Raw genomic sequence first — 17,151 nt, 5'->3', positions numbered from 1 at the left:
GCTAATTTTTTCATGGAACGTTTAGAGGTAGAGCGATTCATTAACATCGTCCCAAGCAATGTTACGTAGTTATTACTTAGATGATATATTTATTAACGACCCTAGACAGGTGAATTCTGGAGATTTGCGAGACAAACTCAGCAAAGTAGAACTGTCCATTCAATTTACTCTAGAAGCAGATATGAAGATTCTCTCCCTAATATATTACTAAATGAACCAATAGGACCACGTACTAAAATTACAGGATTTTTGTAACCTACCAACAAGTACCATCAACTTTTTATTGTTCCTACATGAACCAACAGACTGAACGGGCTGTAATTATAAGTTTTTGTCTACGAACTCACAGATTATGCAATCCAGACTTCCTATGAAAGGAATGATCTTATACTCGCCAGGAGTTTATGAACTACACTTCTTTTCATGACAAGTAGGTAGACAATGACGAAATCCGTCAGAAAGAAATAAAGGCACTTTTAATCCAACGTTTCTCCCAGTTTGGGCGAAACGTTGGATTAAATGAGAAAATACGCAACCTCATAATGCAAAAGATCACTATGAGGTCCGGAGAAAAACATGCCAGGTATGAGATTAAGAAATTGCGAGATTAAAAATAGACGAGGTCAGGTACAGGTGAAAGTGTGGTGGGGGTAAAGTAACAAGTTAATAATATTTTTTTATATTAATAATAGGTAATGCGGACAACAGACGCAGCCAAAATGTACATTACACTGCAGGAGGAATACAACTAACAACGCATGCGTAGATCACAACCATCTTCATTCTTCACGTCATGAAGATCACAGTTATTAAACTGCAAGAATGACAAGACCAGACGCAGAAGTTTGGAAAGTAGCAGTGAACCATCTCATCAGTAGCACTGAGCAAAAAAGTTTTATTCAAATGTTGGGTGGGTCTATTGCCCAAGTTGTCCATGATTCATTTAATAAATATAATAAACATGTCACCTACCCACAATCTCACCAGTACCTGACCTCACTTATACTTGTTCTCACAATTTCCTACCTAATATGGGAATTGTCTTTTCCTTGAGCATCTGTATACTTGATCATTCCTGGTATGGTAGTTTACCTTAGACAAAGTTGAGGTTTTTCAAATGAGCTGAAGTAAGATTTCAGCTCTACGCCTGTAAAATTAATTTACGTAAAAGCAAAATAAAAAAAAAGCCTGTATATTTGATGAAGTTCAGCCTAGGGCGAAATGTTGCATTAAAAGGATTCTCTTGTATCATTGTCTTTATTTAGAGTTGCTTTCACATTTTATCAGGGAGTGAGAGAGAAAACTTTTGACATTTTGTTTTCCTGCCTGAATACAAGACAACTCTGATGGCAACAAGAAGTTTTCCAGACAAATACTGGTGCATATTTTGGTGTCTTAGAATAGTTGTTGCAGAGACTGTCTTTCTTGAAGGAGCTGAAGAGAGTATCACAGCCACTCAGAGCGAGTGCGATGAGGAGGCAATCACTCAGTTCTCAGTTTACTGAATGAACCATTTTTGTCGGTCAGAGAACCATTTGGATAGAAATTGCGGGACTTTGCCATTTTCACATTTAGTATAATAGAGGAAAAAATATAAAATTGTTGTCTACATTAACTTTAAATTTAATTTTGCTGTGAACAATCAAATGACTTGTGTAAGGAATAATATTCACATCTGTCTCCTTATATCCAGACATTGTTGTTCCTCCAATAAGAGTAACTCTTTTAAGGTTATATTGCTGTATACTTCTTCAGTCAGAACTTTTATGATGATTGTCCCCCATAATGGCTTTCCTTCAGAGAAACTTTTTTTTTTTAATAGCTCATATGTGATGTGCAATATTTTTCTCTCTACTTTGGCTTCCAAACGTCAAGAGTCTATTGAAGTATATCAATAACTAATGATCCCCATATTCAGCTCTTCTTTCATCAAATTCTGTTTTTATGTCTTATCTTTCTTAGATAAAGTCTTCAGTTTTTGCTGGAGTAAGTAGAGCTTTATTATAGAGTTGCACATTATCATCAGTGACTGTGTCATCATTCAGCACGGACACTGTTTTGGGGGTAGGATTATTTTTAATTGCTTGAATCTTTATTTTTTCATGTGCCACACTCATCACATAAGTTCCCTCGTCTTCTAATAACATGTTCATTTTTCCACTATAATCTAGTTTGTCCATAATTACTATCGCATTTGCTTTGTCTGTTTCGTAAGGTGAGGTCTAGGATATTTTTTAATTCATGGTATATCTTAACAAATCTACGAGGACAGTTGTGTTGCAGAAGTCTTAAGTCTTCTATCTGCAGTAATGATGAAGCGACTGAACAGTTTCTTCCTGTGACTGTAATGAATAGTTCCCTACTTTAACAATCTTCTTGTATTAAGCTGATACTTCTCATGTTTGTAGAAACCGTTTGGAAGATTGCTGATTACTGTTGCTGGCATTTTGTCTCAAATTTAAACCGTATCACTCACACTGTTTCACTGCGAGTGCACCCATGTACTATGTTGACAGTGTCTTCTCCCATGATTCCAAGGTAAACCTTAGTTCCCTTGATCCCTCAACCTTACACTGAGTGTTCGACGGTAGTCTAGCGCACCTTGCAAAAGGACTGTGTTAAGTATCTTTAAGCTTATAAGTGACCTAGGTCAGGACATTCCATTATGCATTCACTTTCCCACCTGAGGAGGCAGCACAAAGAACTTCTTTTAGGTTGGTACCAGACATTAATGTTCCTACACAACCACTGAAGAACACATGTATAATCATCCCAACGAGTCTGGTAATGGGTTGAAGAACATATTTTTGTAAGACTTCTTTACAACAACTGCATGTCGAGCTACGAACTAGAACAAACTGCTCCGTTTGAAAGTATGCACTGAGGACAGTATCTGTCGCTGCCTGAATTCCGACTGAATTTAATTCAAATATTGGCTCATTTTGGTCGTATAGTTATGCTCAAAGAAAATAACTCACTGGTAATAGGCCGGCGTTAAGTTGTTTTTTGATCATAATGACCTTGTTAATAACAATCCATGAAAATTTTAGTGTCTCGCTGTTCCACGATACAGCCAGAAATTTTTAGTGTACCTCCCCAGAGCGAAGTCCAAGAGGTTACAAAAAAGAGTGAATTGAGACTCGACCCTAGCAAGTACAATTAAAAATAAACTCTCTCTCTCTCTCTCTCTCTCTCTCTCTCTCTCTCTCTCTCTCTCTCTCTCTCTCTCTCTCTCTCTCTCTCTCTCTCTCTCTCTCTCTCTCAGTGGCTAGATGTGAAGAGCAGAGTTTCTCATGGATAGGTACCTGTTCTCATCATTTCCACAATGTACATCAATGACGTTGAGATATGGCTAACATATAAGGTAGTAAAACTTGCTGCTGACACAGAATTAAAGAAAATATCAGATTGTATGAATAGTCAGAGTGATCTGCATAAGTTAGCAGGATATGAGTTTTGATACTGACATGTGTGAGGTAATGCACTTCTGATATAAAAATCTCATAAAGGATTACTAGATGTTTGTCCACAAACTAGTTGAAACAAGTAAAGTGCTAAAGCTGTAAGGGTGAAAACAATACAATCATTTAAGAACAAGCTGGACAAGCATTTTATAAACATTGGATTCACCTGAAAAAATATGCTGGAACAAAGTGTGTTCATTAGATTCCTGATGATAGTTGTGGTTTGCGTCCACCTGTACAACATTATTCATAACCTGAACTAGAACTACTGGCACTGAGTGAGTGGAAGCCGAGTAATACAAAGTAACAGCACTAATAAGTAGAGGCAGTTGATATCGTTGCCTCTCATTCCCTTCCATCTTTCCCTGTACATTTCATGCCTTTTTTTCAATATACTTCGGTATATTTTTTCCAGTGCTTCATGCCGGCAGTAATGATTGGGAGTGGAGGGTGGGGAGAGATCCTGTCGCTTTACTAGCCTTGACACACATATGTTGACACTGCAAGTTAGCTCTTAATCAAGTTACAAATGGAGAGTTCTTTCAGCAGCTAGTCTCTCTCTCTCTCTCTCTCTCTCTCTCTCTCTCTCTCTCTCTCTCTCTCTCTCTCTCTCTCTCTCAGGTGTTATCACAGGAGTACTCAGAGCCACTGTTAAGCCAGTGTTTTCTCTCTGGCTTAATAGATACGGTGTGCCACATGTTAAGCCAGTGTTTTCTCTCTGGCTTAATAGATACTGTGTGCCACTGTTAAGCCAGTGTTTTTTCTCTGGCTAATAGATACGGTGAGCCACTGTTAGGCCAGTGTTTTCTCTCTGGCTTAATAGATACGGTGAGCCACTGTTAAGCCTGTGTTTTCTCTCTGTCTTAATAGATACGGTGTGCCACTGTTAAGCCAGTGTTTTCTCTCTGGCTTAATAGATACTGTGTGCCACTGTAAAGCCAGTGTTTTCTCTCTGGCTTAATACGTACGGTGTGCCACTGTTAAGCCAGTGTTTTCACTCGGGCTTAATATATACGGTGTGCCACTGTTAAGCCAGTGTTTTCTCTCTGGCTTAATAGATACGGTGTGCCACTGTTAAGCCAGTGTTTTCTCTCTGGCTTAATAGATACGGTGTGCCACTGTTAAGCCAGTGTTTTCTCTCTAGCTTAATAGATACGGTGAGCCACTGTTAAGCCAGTGTTTTCTCTCTGGCTTAATAGATATGGTGTGCCACTGTTAAGTCAGTGTTTTCTCTCTGGCTTAATAGATACGGTGTGCCACTGTTAAGCCAGTGTTTTCTCTCTGGCTTAATAGATACGGTGTGCCACTGTTAAGCCAGTGTTTTTTCTCTGGCTTAATAGATACGGTGTGCCACTGTTAAGCCAGTGTTTTTTCTCTATCTTAATAGATACGGTGAGCCACTGTTAGGCCAGTGTTTTCTCTCTGGCTTAATAGATACGGTGAGCCACTGTTAAGCCAGTGTTTTCTCTCTGGCTTAATAGATACGGTGTGCCACTGTTAAGCCAGTGTTTTCTCTCTGGCTTAATAGATACGGTGTGCCACTGTTAAGCCAGTGTTTTCTCTCTGGCTTAATAGATACGGTGTGCCACTGTTAAGCCAGTGTTTTCTCTCTGGCTTAATAGATACAGTGTGCCACTGTTAAGCCAGTGTTTTTTCTCTATCTTAATAGATACGGTGAGCCACTGTTAGGCCAGTGTTTTCTCTCTGGCTTAATAGATACGGTGAGCCACTGTTAAGCCAGTGTTTTCTCTCTGGCTTAATAGATACGGTGTGCCACTGTTAAGCCAGTGTTTTTTCTCTGGCTTAATAGATACGGTGTGCCACTGTTAAGCCAGTGTTTTTTCTCTATCTTAATAGATACGGTGAGCCACTGTTAGGCCAGTGTTTTCTCTCTGGCTTAATAGATACGGTGAGCCACTGTTAAGCCAGTGTTTTCTCTCTGGCTTAATAGATACGGTGTGCCACTGTTAAGCCAGTGTTTTTTTCTCTGGCTTAATAGATACGGTGAGCCACGGTTAGGCCAGTGTTTTCTCTCTGGCTTAATAGATACGGTGAGCCACTGTTAAGCCAGTGTTTCCTCTCTGGTTTAATAGATACGGTGTGCCACTGTTAAGCCAGTGTTTTCTCTCTGGCTTAATAGATACGGTATGCCACTGTTAAGCCAGTGTTTTCTCTCTGGCTTAATAGATACGGTGTGCCACTGTTAAGCCAGTGTTTTCTCTCTGGCTTAATAGATACGGTGAGCCACTGTTAAGCAAGTGTTTTCTCTATGGCTTAATAGATACGGTGTGCCACTGTTAAGCCAGTGTTTTCTCTCTGGCTTAATAGATACGGTGTGCCACTGTTAAGCCAGTGTTTTCTCTCTGGCTTAATAGGTACGGTGTTCCACTGTTAAGCCAGTATTTTCTCTCTGGCTTAATAGATACGGTGTGCTACTGTTAAGCCGGTGTTTTCTCTCTGGCTTAATAGATACGGTGTGCCACTGTTAAGCCAGTGTTTTCTCTCTAGCTTAATAGATACGGTGAGCCACTGTTAAGCCAGTGTTTTCTCTCTGAATTAATAGATACGGTGTGCCACTGTTAAGCAAATGTTTTCTCTCTGGCTTAATAGATACGGTGTGCCACTGTTAAGCCAGTGTTTTCTCTCTGGCTTAATAGATACGGTGTGCCACTGTTAAGCCAGTGTTTTCTCTCTGGCTTAATAGATACGGTGTGCCACTGTTAAGCCAGTGTTTTCTCTCTGGCTTAATAGATACGGTGAGCCACTGTTAAGCCAGTGTTTTCTCTCTGGCTTAATAGATACGGTGAGCCACTGTTAAGCCAGTGTTTTCTCTCTGGCTTAATAGATATGGTGTGCCACAGTTAAGCCAGTGTTTTCTCTCTGGCTTAATAGATACGGTGTGACACTGTTAAGCCAGTGTTTTCTTTCTGGCTTATTAGATAAGGTGTGCCACTGTTAAGCCAGTGTTTTCTCTCTGGCTTAATAGATACGGTGTGCCACTGTTAAGCCAGTGTTTTCTCTCAGGCTTAATAGATACTGTGTGCCACTGTTAAGACAGTGTTTTTTCTCTGGCTAATAGATACGGTGAGCCACTGTTAGGCCAGTGTTTTCTCTCTGGCTTAATAGATACGGTGAGCCACTGTTAAGCCAGTGTTTTCTCTCTGTCTTAATAGATACGGTGTGCCACTGTTAAGCCAGTGTTTTCTCTCTGGGTTAATAGAAACGGTGTGCCACTGTTAAGCCAGTGTTTTCTCTCTGGCTTAATAGATACGGTGTGCCACTGTTAAGCCAGTGTTTTCTCTCTGGCTTAATAGGTACGGTGTTCCACTGTTAAGCAACTATTTTCTCTCTGGCTTAATAGATACGGTGTGCTACTGTTAAGCCAGTGTTTTCTCTCTGGCTTAATTGATACGGTGTGCCACTGTTAAGCCAGTGTTTTCTCTCTGGCTTAATAGATACGGTGTGCCACTGTCAAGCCAGTGTTTTCTCTCTGGCTTAATAGATACGGTGTGCCACTGTCAAGCCAGTGTTTTCTCTCTGGCTTAATAGATACGGTGTGCCACTGTCAAGCCAGTGTTTTCTCTCTGGCTTAATAGATACGGTGAGCCACTGTCAAGCAAGTGTTTTCTCTCTGGCTTAATAGATACGGTGTGCCACTGTTAAGCCAGTGTTTTCTCTCTGGCTTAATAGATACGGTGAGCCACTGTTAAGCCAGTGTTTTCTCTCTGGCTTAATAGATACGGTGTGCCACTGTTAAGCCAGTGTTTTCTCTCTGGCTTAATAGATACAGTGTGCCACTGTTAAGCCAGTGTTTTCTCTCTGGCTTAATAGATACGGTGTGCCATTATTAAGCCAGTGTTTTCTCTTTGGCTTAATAGATACGGTGAGCCACTGTTAAGCCAGTGTTTTCTCTCTGGCTTAATAGATACGGTGTGGCACTGTTAAGCCAGTGTTTTCTCTCTGGGTTAATAGATATGGTGTGCCACTGTTAAGCCAGTGTTTTCTCTCTGGCTTAATAGGTACGGTGTTCCACTGTTAAGCAACTATTTTCTCTCTGGCTTAATAGATTCGGTGTGCTACTGTTAAGCCAGTGTTTTCTCTCTGGCTTAATTGATACGGTGTGCCACTCTTAAGCCAGTGTTTTCTCTCTGGCTTAATAGATACGGTGTGGCACTGTTAAGCCAGTGTTTTCTCTCTGGCTTAATAGATACGGTGTGCCACTGTTAAGCCAGTGTTTTCTCTCTGGCTTAATAGGTACGGTGTTCCACTGTTAAGCAACTATTTTCTCTCTGGCTTAATAGATACGGTGTGCTACTGTTAAGCCAGTGTTTTCTCTCTGGCTTAATTGATACGGTGTGCCACTGTTAAGCCAGTGTTTTCTCTCTGGCTTAATAGATACGGTGTGCCACTGTCAAGCCAGTGTTTTCTCTCTGGCTTAATAGATACGGTGTGCCACTGTCAAGCCAGTGTTTTCTCTCTGGCTTAATAGATACGGTGTGCCACTGTCAAGCCAGTGTTTTCTCTCTGGCTTAATAGATACGGTGAGCCACTGTCAAGCAAGTGTTTTCTCTCTGGCTTAATAGATACGGTGTGCCACTGTTAAGCCAGTGTTTTCTCTCTGGCTTAATAGATACGGTGAGCCACTGTTAAGCCAGTGTTTTCTCTCTGGCTTAATAGATACGGTGTGCCACTGTTAAGCCAGTGTTTTCTCTCTGGCTTAATAGATACAGTGTGCCACTGTTAAGCCAGTGTTTTCTCTCTGGCTGAATAGATACGGTGTGTCATTATTAAGCCAGTGTTTTCTCTTTGGCTTAATAGATACGGTGAGCCACTGTTAAGCCAGTGTTTTCTCTCTGGCTTAATAGATACGGTGTGGCACTGTTAAGCCAGTGTTTTGTCTCTGGCTTAATAGATACGGTGTGCCACTGTTAAGCCAGTGTTTTCTCTCTGGCTTAATAGATACGGTGTGCCACTGTTAAGCCAGTGTTTTCTCTCTGGCTTAATAGATACGGTGTGCCACTGTTAAGCCAGTGTTTTCTCTCTGGCTTAATAGATACGGTGTGCCACTGTTAAGCCAGTGTTTTCTCTCTAGCTTAATAGATACGGTGAGCCACTGTTAAGCCAGTGTTTTCTCTCTGACTTAATAGATACGGTGTGCCACTGTCAAGCCAGTGTTTTTTCTCTGGCTTAATAGATATGGTGAGCCACTGTCAAGCCAGTGTTTTCTCCCTGGCTTAATAGATACGGTGTACCACTGTTAAACCAGTGTTTTCTCTCTGGCTTAATAGATTCGGTGAGCCACTGTTAAGCCAGTGTTTTCTCTCTGGCTTAATAGATACGGTGTGCCACTGTTAAGCCAGTGTTTTCTCTCTGGCTTAATAGATATGGTGTGCCACTGTTAAGCCAGTGTTTTCTCTCTGGCTTAATAGATACAGTGTGCCACTGTTAAGCCAGTGTTTTCTCTCTGGCTTAATAGATACGGTGTGCCATTATTAAGCCAGTGTTTTCTCTTTGGCTTAATAGATACGGTGAGCCACTGTTAATCCAGTGTTTTCTCTCTGGCTTAATAGATACGGTGTGGCACTGTTAAGCCAGTGTTTTGTCTCTGGCTTAATAGATACGGTGTGCCACTGTTAAGCCAGTGTTTTCTCTCTGGCTTAATAGATACGGTGTGCCACTGTTAAGCCAGTGTTTTCTCTCTGGCTTAATAGATACGGTGTGCCACTGTTAAGCCAGTGTTTTCTCTCTGGCTTAATAGATACGGTGTGCCACTGTTAACCCAGTGTTTTCTCTCTAGCTTAATAGATACGGTGTGCCACTGTTAAGCCAGTGTTTTCTCTCTGGCTTAATAGATACGGTGTGCCACTGTCAAGCCAGTGTTTTATCTCTGGCTTAATAGATATGGTGAGCCACTGTCAAGCCAGTGTTTTCTCTCTGGCTTAATAGATACGGTGCACCACTGTTAAACCAGTGGTTTCTCTCTGGCTTAATAGATTCGGTGAGCCACTGTTAAGCCAGTGTTTTCTCTCTGGCTTAATAGATACGGTGTGCCACTGTTAAGCCAGTGTTTTCTCTCTGGCTTAATAGATACGGTGTGCCACTTTTAAGCCGGTGTTTTCTCTCTGGCTTAATAGATACGGTGTGCCACTGTTATGCCAGTGTTTTCTCTCTGGCTTAATAGATACGGTGTGCCACTATTAAGCCAGTGTTTTCTCTCTGGCTTAATAGATACGGCGTGCCACTGTTAAGCCAGTGTTTTCTCTCTGGCTTAATAGATACGGTGTGCCACTGTTATGCCAGTGTTTTCTCTCTGGCTTAATAGATACGGTGTGCCACTATTAAGCCAGTGTTTTCTCTCTGGCTTAATAGATACGGTGTGCCATTGTTAAGCCAGTGTTTTCTCTCTGGCTTAATAGATACGGTGTGGCACTGTTAAGCCAGTGTTTTCTCTCTGGCTTAATAGATACGGTGTGCCACTCTTAAGCCAGTGTTTTCTCTCTGGCTTAATGGATACGGTGTGGCACTGTTAAGCCAGTGTTTTCACTCTGGCTTAATAGATACGGTGTGGCACTGTTAAGCCAGTGTTTTCTCTCTGGCTTAGTAGATACGGTGTGCCACTGTTAAGCCAGTGTTTTCTCTCTGGCTTAATAGATACGGTGTGCCACTGTTAAGCCAGCGTTTTCACTCTGGCTTAATAGATACGGTGTGGCACTGTTAAGCCAGTGTTTTCTCTCTGGCTTAATAGATACGGTGTGCCACTTCTAAGCCAGTGTTTTCTCTGTGGCTTAATAGATACGGTGAGCCACTGTTAAGCCAGTGTTTTCTCTCTGGCTTAATAGATACGGTGTGCCACTTCTAAGCCAGTGTTTTCTCTCTGGCTTAATAGATACGGTGTGCCACTGTTAAGCCAGTGTTTTCTCTCTGGCTTAATAGATACGGTGTGGCACTGTTAAGCCAGTGTTTTCTCTCTGGCTTAATAGATACGGTGTGCCACTTCTAAGCCAGTGTTTTCTCTGTGGCTTAATAGATACGGTGAGCCACTGTTAAGCCAGTGTTTTCTCTCTGGCTTAACAGATACGGTGTGCCACTTCTAAGCCAGTGTTTTCTCTGTGGCTTAATAGATACGGTGAGCCACTGTTAAGCCACTGTTTTCTCTCTGGCTTAATAGATACGGTGTGCCACTGCTAAGCCAGTGTTTTCTCTCTGGCTTAATAGATACGGTGAGCCACTTTTAAGCCAGTGTTTTCTCTCTGGCTTAATAGATACGGTGTGCCACTGTTAAGCCAGTGTTTATGTTTGTTTAATATATATGATGTGTCATCAAGATGTTGACAGAATTTTGCACTATTTTTCAGTAAGAAAACATTTTTTTCCATAATTTTTCAATTTTAATGTCTTGATCACTGAGAAAAGGCTCGCCCCTCCTTTAATACCAGTCAGCTACACGATGGTCATTCAGGCTGCACCTTGACGCTCCCAACACCATCACTGGACTGGTGGGGAGACTGCGTTTTCTTGGACTGTAAGAAGGCTTTTGACAGTTTCACACAAGAGATTAGTGCATAAGCTGGAGGCCTAGGCAGGGATAACAGGGAAGGCGCCGCAATGGATCAGGGAATACCTGTCAGGAAGACATCAGAGAGTCATGGTAAGAGACGAAGTGCCAGAGTGGGCACCTGTGACGAGCTGGGTTCCACAAGGGTCAGTCCTAGGACCGGTGCTGTTTCCGGTATATGTGAATGACATGACGGAAGGAATGGGCTCAACAACAAGGGGTCACAATTGGAAGTTGAAGACTCTGATGAATCACAGGGATGTTAGAAAGTATTTCTTCAGTCACAGAGTTATTAGAAAGTGGAATATTCTGGAAAGTGACGTAGTGGAGACAGGATCCATACATAGCTTTAAGAACAGGTATGATGAAGCTCTTGGAGCAGGAAGAGTGACCCAGTAGCGACCAGTGAAGAGGCGGAGCCAGGAGCTGTGAATCGACCCCTGCAACCGCAACTAAGTGAATACAACTAGGTGAGTACACACACACACACACACACACACACATACACACACACACACACACACACACACACACACACACACACACACACACACACACACACACACACACACACACATACACACACACTTGACTAATACTAACTAATTAATTTCCATGTCAACTAAAATACCTGCCAACCTGTGAGTAGCCTATAAAGTAGCAGCGTCCTCTCGACAGGGCTGTAGGAAATTGTACCTTAGTATACTTACCAGTGTGTAGACTGATGTACCTTGATGCACATCTTCACACGGCTTCTACCACGGTGAAGCCACAACCAAGTTCAGTAATTCCTGAAAGTTTATGTTAATTGCTCAATTCCTAACACTGTCTAGGTCATACCGAGTTTACTTGAGTACTCATGTGACAAAGGGGTCTTAGCTAAAATGTAGGCTGCTCAGATAGGTCACATATGTGAAGACTCCTTGACCTTAAAGAGGGTGGGTGTACGATTATTTTTGCTTGTGACTAGAATGAAAGAGCTACTAAATCTATGCTCTAGCACTTAAGGTCCGGAATTATTATATGCCTTTATTCGGTGTGACGACAGGAGACTTGTTGCCACTGTGCCCCCAAGAATAACTTCAGGGTGTTCGAGATTCGAATCTCTAAAGGCCTGGCACGGTTGCCGTATTAACGGTCTGACTTGGTTAGACTATGGCTGTATTAATGTTACGCTTATGTTTCTAGTCTTTTTTAACTATCTAACATGTAATCGTAGAATAAGTCTTAGCTAACAAATAGCTTACAATTAAGTAAAATTACGATCAAGGTTTAAGTTAGGGACGTGGCACACTCAGCAAGCCTTCGAAAATGAGTTCGTTTTGATAGGGAGAGATGAGGAATTTCGCCTCCACTATACATCTCCTTCAACTTGTAACAGTTCCCACTGTTTAGGACAGAAATTCACTATTTATTTTCCACATGGGTAGAGGAGGGAAGGGGAGGGGAGGGGAAAAGGAAGTGTTGATTTTGTCAGACGTGATCACTGTCAATAATCTTGATACGTTCTCTAGCCACCACTGCTGTCCAGCGCTGAGGCAGTGAGACGACTGCTAGTGTAGCCTGATGGATCATGTTTTCCTTAATGGACAGTGTAATTCTAGAGGACCTAACCTGTCTATTGTCGGGGTGCGAAAAGAACCTTTAGTTAAGACCTCAACTGTGCAAGAATGGTATATAATACCGACAAGATGAAATTAAGACACTTGTGCAACATCTGGGTATCTTTATTGTAGACGTTTCGCCATCCAGTGGCTTTATCAATACAAATTCTAGGACATAGCTTGAAGACAGAAGGACTATATACAGAAGCTGAGGTAATCAGTCCCTCAACCTTGGAGTAGGTGCGAAGAGCACCGTAGTCGTGGAGATTCTGAAGCAGAAGCAAGGAGCCTGACGCTTATACAGTAACGTCAGGTGTAGCAGACGAGGGCATAGTCACTGGTAGGCGGGATTCCCCAGTGGAAGTAGGTCCTTCCCAAAGAGATGGGTTAGTTGTAGTAGTAGTTGTCGTAGTCGTGAAGGCTATGTACATGTCCTCAGAATCAAGATTCCATGATGTTGCAGTGTCTGACAAGATGTGCATGAATGGTATATAATACCGACAAGATGAAATTAAGACACTTGTGCAACATCTGGGTATCTTTATTGTAGACGTTTCGCCATCCAGTGGCTTTATCAATACAAATTCTAAGACATAGCTTGAAGACAGTAGGACTATATACAGAAGATGAGGTAATCAGCCACTGGATGGCGAAGCGTCTACAATAAAGATACCCAGAGGTTGCACAAGTGTCTTAATTTCATCTTGTCGGTATTATATACCATTCTTGCACATCTTGTCAGACACTGCAGCATCATGGAATCTTGATTCTGAGGACATGTACATAACCTTCACGACTACGACAACTACTACAACTAACCCATCTCTTTGGGAAGGACCTACTTCCACTGGGGAATCCCACCTACCAGTGACTATGCTCTCGTCTGCTACATCTGACGTTACTATATAAGCGTCAGGCTCCTTGCTTCTGCTTCAGAATCTCCACGACTACGGTGCTGTTCGCACCTACTTCAAGGTTGAGGGACTGATTACCTCATCTTCTTTATATAGTCCTACTGTCTTCAAGCTATGTCCTAGAATTTGTATTGATAAAACCACTGGATGGCGAAACGTCTACAATAAAGATACCCAGATGTTGCACAAGTGTCTTAACCTCAACTGTCCTGAGTGTATCACTAACTTCAGAGTGCATCGTTACTATCTTCCCTAGTGGCCATCTGATGATTGGACTGTTATCATTAATTATCACTATGTCATCCCGTTGTAGTGAGTCTTGTTATTCAGGACCTCGGCCCCATAGAAGCGTTCTCTCAATGACGTAAGATTATCTCCACGCCACACACTCTCCCAGCGCTCAATGACAGAATTAAGATGCCTCAACTTTCATCAAAGTTGGTCAGACTCAAGGTAGGTAGAATCTTCAAAGACATAATTATCTCGCATAGGAGGTACTGGCTCAAGTCGACGTCCGCATATTAAACGAGATGGACTCAACACTTCTAGGTTGTCTAGATCACGCTGACATGCGTCAGAGGTCAATTGTTAATTCTGCTCCCGATTTCAGTCTCCAATATCCTAACTCTGTCGGCAGGGTATGATGGTGACCCAGGACACACGGCAGTCACCCGTTTATATAGCGGCAGGAGACATAGTGATTCAAGTGTTTTTTCACACACTGTCTTCCCTGCGGTATCCAGTAGGAATGTCGGATGTGATATAGTATCCTAGACTCCACCTTCCAACATGTGGTTGAGGCTTTTATCAACAATTAACCTAGTCAACCAATGATCCAGAAATTCCTAATTGCTTTGCCCAGTATTTCATTGGTTAAGAGAACTGATACTTCACCTTTATCTTAAGGGACTTAAAGGCATGAGATAGCAATTTCAAGAATTTGTCTAACGAAGAGTACCTAGTCGCATCAATAGCTAATATAGGAGCTTCTTCTGTGTTCAAACAGATTGTATGTTGTGGCTCGATGTGGGTTTTTTGCTGAGGCTGGTCCCCTTGATTTAACAACCAGTTGGGACAATGAAACCATAACTCTTTACAAAAGGAATATCTTAAGGCGGACTCCACGAGATAACATACCAGGTGGATTTTCTCTGGTAGGAATATGATAGAGAATATAATCAGATTGCGTCTCCTTAATCGGAGCCACCCGATTTTACAAGTAAACCATCCACAGATAACCCACACATAGGAGAGAGGAGCTTACGACGACGTGTCGGTCCGGCTTGGACCATTTACAAACTCTCACTAACAGAAAGGAGAGAAGGGGGCAGTATTTATAGGCCAGCAGACAGGGATGGGACAAGACCGGTAGAAGGAAGTAGGGAAGTAGTTGCAGTAGTAGTAGTAGAGTGTCAGGGGTAAATGATTCTGTGTGAACTTTTAATTATATTATGTATAGAAGCAGGTTTAATAATAGGTAATGGCTATATTATGAAAAAGAGAATAAGATAGTAAAGAGTGGACTGACACCAGTATGTTAAACTATGTATAAGTTGGACTTCTCGATGTGAATGTTTTCAGAAGGGCATCATAATGTGAAGAAAAAGTTAGCATGTAAATATTTACTTTACTGTGAGTGTGAATGAGAGAAAGGTTGGTAGTTTACCTGGGTGAAGATTGTAGTCACCAGCATCACCTGCCAGCGTCTCCTCACGCTACCCTAGTGAGGAGTGGATGACCAGTGGGGCAGCCAACTGAGCACTTTATGTTGGAATCCTCGTATCTGTCCTCGGTATTATGGTAATTTCAATGTTAGGGGGTCCGTCTTTTTTTCCGCAGTATCCTGACTTGACTTTATGACTCTTGTTTGTTAATCTAACTTAATAATAGTGCTGATTTCTAACTAATTCCTCTAACTTGCCTTCAACCTTTTGTGTGATGATTTTACTCTGTCTGGTAACAGTTTTTTTCTTTCAGGACGTATGCTATAGATAATGTTACCTGAGTTACCTGTACTACAAGGTGATTACGGGCAATCAGATCACTAATGTGGTTGTGAGTAATAACTCTTTAGCAACATGCATCACCTGAGTAGTAAGTCTTTGCTGCACAACCCTTTCCTACTGCCAGGCATATCAGTACTATCATTTATCTAGACGACTAAAAAATCTCGCCAATACTACTCATCCATTAAGTCAAGTCACCTCCGATTGTCCAACAGCCCGTTATATCTAGGCGTCTGTGTGAGGCGCTGGGCATAATTAAGAGTGGCTGCTCGTGCTTCCCACCTCCGAGCAGAGCTTCTGTATCTTGAAGTCTCTGATCCAGTCAGCCACTCCAGCATCATTTTCACTTCTCCCATTCTGCTCTAAGATCATTTGTGAGCGAGGGTTCCTCCTGAATGACAATTAATCTCTAACTACTGCTGACGATCAAGACTCGTATTCACGCTGTTTCGTTTGCGTATTCGCTGTGTAGATCTTTATCACATTAAACTTATTTTGATAGTTTTTTCATGGTTTGCAACAGAAGTTTTATCTTTCATGTATGTTTATCATTTTCGTGTAATTAAAAGTTAGAAATCTCGTATCATATTTACCCTGTTTGATGATTATATATGTAAAGGGGTCCCTCCAGAACAGGGGTTGGCAGCAACCTTGTTCTGCCAAGGGGCCAGGGCCCATGTCTGTGAGTGGATGGCAGGCTACACCTATCACCATACATAATAAACAGAGGTAACAATAATACATATTAAACTTTGACTTATATTTAAATATTAAATTAAGCAGTATTATGTCTACCGTTATTGAACCTGCCCTCACCTCTGTCTAATAGCAGTTAGTATGATACCTGGTATTGTTTTCCTCTCGACAGTCTCTCAGTATTAGGTAACAGGCTGGAAGAGGCCAGATGCATGATGTCATCTAAACGGGCATCAGTCAGTCGGTTTTGTTAATTTACTCTTCGTGTATTTCATTTTCGAGATGAGTTACTCGGTCATGTAAATACTGCCCAACATTGACGTCATTTTTTTTCGCGTGATCCACCTAGTTGGTATACATACTAATTTTAAGAAGATATTTCTTGTAAAACTCTAGTAGAGATGCGCTAGTTGTATTAATTTTTTTCTTATATATATCACCGCACTGCATCTCAGTAAGTTCCATTTGAGCATTTTTAGGTGCGATGTTAATGTCTACGTCAGGTGGAGTGGCAGGCAGCCTGAGATCACCTGTGTGTGAGAGGATGTTAGCGAAAAGAGAAAAGAAAAACTCGGCTTTCAATACACGTATCACAGTCACAAATGTGTTGGTGTCTGTCAGTTTTTAATTTTTAAACACACATATATACAGGCTTGTAACACCGGGCTTGTAACACCGCTGATATAAAAAAAAAAAAAAAACTGTGGACCGAGTTGATATAATATTTTTCTTAGGGACTACGGTCCGGAATACTAATGTATTAAGCAAATTAGTTACCCATGTAATAACCAGAGAAATTCTTCGCATAAGCTTAAAACCGTAAACGTTTATGTGTCTTAATAAGAAGTATTTTTGCATGAACTTTAGGCTGGTAATATAAAGTTTACTGTAGATATACTTTATATTACCAAG

The 17,151-nt window shown here is 41.6% G+C and overlaps 1 protein-coding gene across 1 annotated transcript in view; it reads right to left on the bottom strand.

Moving 5' to 3' along the window:
* The window catches only part of LOC128691012 (G-protein coupled receptor GRL101-like), a 605,305-nt gene that overhangs the window by 253,727 nt on the left and 334,427 nt on the right, over positions 1-17,151 (bottom strand). The gene's annotated exons all lie outside the window — the stretch shown is intronic.

The sequence above is a fragment of the Cherax quadricarinatus genome, chromosome 27 (assembly GCF_038502225.1).
Source record: "Cherax quadricarinatus isolate ZL_2023a chromosome 27, ASM3850222v1, whole genome shotgun sequence".
In the NCBI taxonomy this organism is placed as follows: domain Eukaryota; kingdom Metazoa; phylum Arthropoda; class Malacostraca; order Decapoda; family Parastacidae; genus Cherax; species Cherax quadricarinatus.
This window is presented reverse-complemented; position numbering and strand designations above follow the sequence as displayed.